Source organism: Acyrthosiphon pisum, chromosome A1 (assembly GCF_005508785.2).
Source record: "Acyrthosiphon pisum isolate AL4f chromosome A1, pea_aphid_22Mar2018_4r6ur, whole genome shotgun sequence".
NCBI lineage: Eukaryota > Metazoa > Arthropoda > Insecta > Hemiptera > Aphididae > Acyrthosiphon > Acyrthosiphon pisum.
This window is the reverse complement of record NC_042494.1, coordinates 169659685-169665992: the sequence shown is the minus strand read 5'-3', so window position 1 is coordinate 169665992 and position 6308 is coordinate 169659685. Positions and strand designations below refer to the sequence as shown.

The window sequence follows — 6308 nt, the reverse complement described above, 5'->3', positions numbered from 1 at the left end:
TTGAAAAATTTTCAATATAAGTTATTTACCATATAAATTATGATGGCTGCCATAAAGATGATAGCTAATATTCCAAAATTCACGTTAACTATGACCGAGTATATGGGCTCTCTTTATACTCCCAGTCTCCCAATTGAACATCACCAAGAGGTAATTTGGTAATAACACAAATAATGTTTTATAGCATCGTTAGTTATATAGTTGATGCTAATAAATCTTCGTTCACGCTTGACGCTTCTAAGTACTAATGTAGTTACGTCATGTGACCTCATTACCATATTACGTCTATAGTACATAATAATATTTTGTTTAATACATTTTTATTTCATAGGTAAATTGTTGCGGTTATTAACGTGTGCAGATGATCCTAGAAATGAAATTATCCATGCGAGTTTTGACAAATTTATAGAATATGTGAAGGAACAGTACAAAGGGGAAACATTGCACCGTGAGTTTTTATAATTATTATTATAGTACCTAAGTTACCTACATAGTACAATTATGTTGTGAATATAAGTAAAAATATCGTTTTATGCTCACTTAATCAGTATTAGATAAATACCTAAGAATGCATGGGTACATTTTTGAAAATTCCTAGTCATTAATTGATTATAATATGAAAAAAAAAATGTTAATGACATTTGGTAATATTAATAATAATACTCCATTCTGAGTTTAAATCATATATATTTATTAATTTAATTATTAGTGAATAGTATTAATTGTAAATTGTGCAATTGCCATCGGCTCTATTTCGTAGATTATATTAAATGGTATGCTCGTGTATATAAAATTGACGATTGCCTAAAACTGCAAGTAGATTTAAAAAAGCTTTTTTTTACCAAATTATTTGTAACATACTCAAATGAATTCAGTTTTATCCGAATGCTGTAGCTTAATAAAAGACTAGGAAAGTACCTATAAACAAATTTTGGATAGATCTTCTTCATTGGTTTGTAACGGTTACACCATTCACTGTCCTTTCAAGGCCTACCTACACAATTCGTTACCATCACCGAAGCAGAATTCGACATTGTAAGAAACAAACGTAGTCAGGGACTTAGAACCAAACTTAAGCTCTCTGGGCTACACAGGTTATTACTCGGTACGACACTCAACTTATATACCAATAGGGAGCCATCTTCTTCCAACATGATTTCATCAAGTTTTCAACAAGACAAACAACCAAAGGCAAGAGAAGAGAAGGACCTCCAGAATAACCAGACGCGGAAGAATAGTATACTACATCGCGCACCACTCCCTACGTTCAGCGATATCGACGCTGGCAGAAATGACTATCAGCACAGCAAGAAATCTCGTACAAACCCGTCAGCAACCCTTCCGGGCATCGACACACACACCCTTTTCACGAGTTAATTATCCTATGTAACCAGTGATTCTCGGCGATGTTTACGTCAGTCAATAAAACGACCGATCTTCGCACGGACCGTGAGCAACCCATACGAGCATCGTCACACTAATTATCTTCCGTGCGAATCGATTCCGAGCCAATACTGGTGACCATAGGCGACCAGACTTCGCTCTGTGAAATCCACCAGGTGCTGTGTTCCATACGTTCACGAATACGGAGACGTCACCCACCGAATTGGTCACTATAGATCGCGTATCAGGGATACGGCAGCGCTGCCGCTCACCATCCGGTCGGCGCGGACTCCTAACAACGGAATCCCGCTATCCACCGTCGGCCGCTTTTGAGAGCCTGCCACTCCCGGATCCAATTCACGGTAGTAGTTGTTATTGACACTACCTGTAGCCGACCCCGTTCCCTAGGATTATATATAATCCCCCAATCTATTACCAGGGCTCGAATTTGAAAAAAAAAATCCATTTAACGTTATATACAATTAAAACGTTACAGAATTTTTGCGTTTATCGTTATTTAGATTTAAAACGTTATACATGTTTTGAGTTAATCGTTATACAGAATTAAAACGTTACACATGTTATGCGTTTATCGTTATTAGTAATTTAAACGTTATTCAAATATTCTGTTTGTCGTTATTGAAAATTAAAACGTTATTCATTTTTACATTTACCTAAGTATTTAATGCTATTGAAAATTAGAACATAATCTAGTATTATATTTTATAATTCTTATTTATAAATAAGAATGATTGCCTGTTCTCACAGGATTGTTACAATTTGGAACTTAACAGGTACTTCCGTTTGTATTTAAATCGTATTGAAAGAACATGCGACCAACTGAGTTAGCTTTCGTTCTTGGCATTTTGCAAATCGATTATTGACGTATAAAAACTAAAACCACTCACACTCGCGAGTCGTGAAACAGTAAATATGAAATAATCCAAAACGGAAAAACGTTAAAAATTAAAATCACGCACACCTTTGCGCGTCGCGTATCAATATAATATTGTAGATACTCTTCACTAGATAATAGATTTATCAATAAATTAAAATAACGTTGCTCCATGTGGAATAACATGGGATATTTTAATATTTTACTCATAATTTTAGTAAGTTGTTGATACTATTTTTGTTCTATGAATTATAATCTTAATTATTATTCCGATTAATTCCTTAAATATACCAACACGGCAACACAATATAACCATCAATCAGACACAAATTTAAATAAAATTAAATAAACCATGGAATGCCATTAGTGATTAGTGGAATTATTGCTAAAATCGTCTATAAATAATAAATATCAATATTTATTATATTATAATATTATTATAACATAATACGTAGGTAATAATTTATTATGAAAACGTTATAATATAACGTTATTATAAAACGTTATATTTATTGTTATATAACGTTTTATTTTCGCTTACTGTTTTACTATTTTTTTCGTTTCGTTTTTTTTTTTACTAAAACTTATTGTCGTTCGTTGCATCGTTTTGTTTAGTGATAATTTAATATTACCGTTTACTGTTTACCATTTTGTTTTATGTTATCTTTTTCAATCGTTTTTTGACAAATTTAACGTTATAATTATAACGTTATATAAACGTTTTCGAGCCCTGTCTATTACCCTATATTTTAAATAAGACGGACCCTTGGACCTTCGTGCTATTACGCCGAACTCAGCAGCCAACTTTCCAGCCTTCTAGTGTACTCGTCATAAGCCTTGTATATAAATAATATCTACCATAGAAATAAACAATCAATGTGATACCATAAAAACGGAGTTATTATTTCAAAACTACGAAACAGGCCTAAAAGCTACTATTTCAAGTTAAGATTAAAAGCTCTTAAAATAATTATAGAATAAATTATATATTTATCCAGTTATTTCTCATTCAATTTAGTTTGTTAATTTAGTTTGTTCTATCATTGTATCAACACATGTTTTTGCTTTTTTTAGACTTTATTTTATTTTTATTTTCAACTATTATCGTTGTGAACTACATAGGTACAAATTTTTTCAATGTACCTATTTTACATTTGTGAAATACATTTTTTTCGTAATTTGATGAACGTTGATTCTTTTCAATTACAATAGTTAGCTATACATTATCTTTTTGTTAATTTTTGCTTAAATTATTGACTGCACTTAAGCCTCATCTATAGGATAAATTTAGTTATTAAAGAACTTGACTTGGTGTATTCTAACAGAAAATTTTCTGCTACTTAAGAATATCTGCTCCATCAATATGTATATTGTATATTATACTCACATGCAAAAATAATTGATCTATAACACTCATTGACTACATTAATTGGTCGACGATTTAAGAAATCTTAACCAACGGTACAAATATTTTCTGGTATTTTTAATTCACGTACGTCATTCGACAGCTATAGTTTAATCAAAATGATGCTATCGCTAGAGTTTAAGATGGAGTAAATCTGAGGGAATTTAATTTGTCACAAGCACCTTCATAGCTTTAAGTATAGCAAAATTACATAGAGATATCTTTAGGATTCAAATGAGTTCCAAATCGATTTAAACAATACAGTTAGAAACAAAATACTAAGAGTCTAAAATAAAGAAGGATATACATACTATAATACTATATTATAGTAAAAATTTCAATGATTTTTTAAATGTTATATAATTATAATTAACAATATTCAAATCAAATATTATAATTTCCAGAAATCGTAAGGGAATTCTTCATGTATATTGCAAAAACAAAAGCAGACAGTAAGTATAATTATTTAATTCAAATAATTTTATAATGATTTATATAGGTACCATACAACTCATAGTATTTTCCCCAGTTTACCTAATTGTAGACATTATATTACATACATACATACATACATACATACATATAGTTATTGTACCTGTCGTAAAATATTCGTACTAAATAATAATACTCATTGGTGTGGACTGTATAATAACCTGTAACCTAACCCAATAATATATTTTTACATATATTATGATCGGACGGTACGAGTCTCGCAAAATACGCAATGACTAATAAATAAATTATTATTATACGAGACCCAAATTCTGCCTACGCTTATACTCTCTGCTGTTCTGACCTGATTTGTTCGTATAATGTCGTCGTTACCTTCTTGCACGCTTATGACAACACTCATTCACCATTGTAACGCGGGGACATTGTACTCTTTTATCAGTAATACCATTGATTTTATAATATAGTACTACAGTACTGAGTTGAATCTTTGATCCTTTCTGGTAATTTTGAACGCTTCTGTGACTGTTCTAAATACTCTGCACACCAACTCTCCCATAACAGCTGGGAGCACTGATCGACTATATGCCTTATATCATATACTAAGATCAAAGCCATCACGTTAAGTGATTTACTGATATATTTTATAAATCTGGTTCAGGTTGAGCAAAAAGAGAGTCTCCTATCAGGAAATGGACGGGACTAATGTATGGAGGATCGGAAGGATCCGAAAATAATGTGGTTATCGGACGACCATTGAAGTACGCTTCAGCACGGGTTAGGAGGGTATTCAGTTTATATAATGTCAGCTTTGCATCGCCTAGTACTTTACTTAATAACAAATTCATATACTTGCCGCCGCCTATCATAAACCGCCGAAATTTGGTGAGTGAAAACGTGTAAAGTGCCACGACACCACCAATGTCAGCTAAGGCTCTTTTGGTACTACCATATAAATGTTGTTCCGACTGGTATAACTGGTGAAATTATTTTAACTTATTGTTTGCGTCGACAAAATTAGTAGCATAATATTAATATATCAATATATCACTGTACTTTTACAGCGTCATATAAAAAATCAGTTTAAGGCGCTCCTAATTGCCTAGGTTGTGAGATCGCTGACCAATTCTATGTGAACTGCTTTAGTTGAGCAGACAAATATGCAAGCACAAGTGTAGGAGTACTATTATCGTATTAATACTTTATTATCCGTCGTAAAGGTAGTTATGTGAAGCTTTGTAAAAAAAAAAACTAACATATATTAACAGAAGCTAGAGTTGTACCATTGAAAAACTGTGCTAAAACATTGGCCTGTTCTACAAGGCAAACGGATGAGAAAGTAAGGTCATATAAGGGATAAATAGATCAGAAATATTTTACAGATGGGACGGGGGAACTCAAAAGCAGATTGCTTGGATAGCTTAAAAGTGTCAAACAAAAATATTCAAATACTTTTAATCCCACTACTCTCGTACCCATGGAAGATTGATGACTGCAATGTCGTGGAAGACTCCATAGATAATACATTATTGATACGACCATAAATAATACATGCTGGAATATAATGGTCATACTTAGCTTAGAGTCTAATCATAACATATACTTCAATTTATTTTGTTATGGTAGTATTATAAAAACATACAATGGGAAAGTAAATATTCATGTCGGCATTGTAGGTATAGTGGTAATTATTAGTAGCAGCCAAGCTAAGTTAAATTATTTATAATAAATTATCGTACTTAATCAAATACAAATAATTAAAGACAATTTCTTTACTTATATACTCAAGAAATTACTTAGCCCTTTTTGATTCAAAAACAATAACTCAAACATCAACCGCAATTTCACGAAAAATCTTAGTACAGTACAGTAAGGACAGTATAGGACATCTACTCCAAATAATACAATACAAATTAATATACGTGCCTCTGTAAAAGAAAATATTATCTTTAAAAAATCACTGCTATGGCTATGGAACTTAATACACTCGACAAAAATTTCTCACAGTCTGAAAAAACAAAATTAACCACAATATAGTAATATTAAATTTTTACGAAATTATCCAATTATTATTTACTAACTAGACTCAAATATGCACCGATTATTATTTGTTTCCGCCGTTGGTACGTACACCGTACACCTTTACTCTCCTCCCACCATGTCTTATCACTGAGA

General features: G+C 31.8%; 2 long non-coding RNA genes across 2 annotated transcripts in view; both read left to right on the top strand.

Annotated features, from left to right (window-relative positions):
• The window catches only part of LOC115033929, a 25585-nt gene that overhangs the window by 8827 nt on the left and 10450 nt on the right, over positions 1-6308 (top strand). The gene's annotated exons all lie outside the window — the stretch shown is intronic.
• The window catches only part of LOC103310009, an 11549-nt gene continuing 5293 nt past the window's right edge, over positions 53-6308 (top strand). The window contains exons 1-2 of the long non-coding RNA XR_003839275.1: positions 53-448; positions 4088-4135. This is a non-coding gene — a long non-coding RNA (uncharacterized LOC103310009). The remainder of the gene's footprint in view (positions 449-4087; positions 4136-6308) is intronic.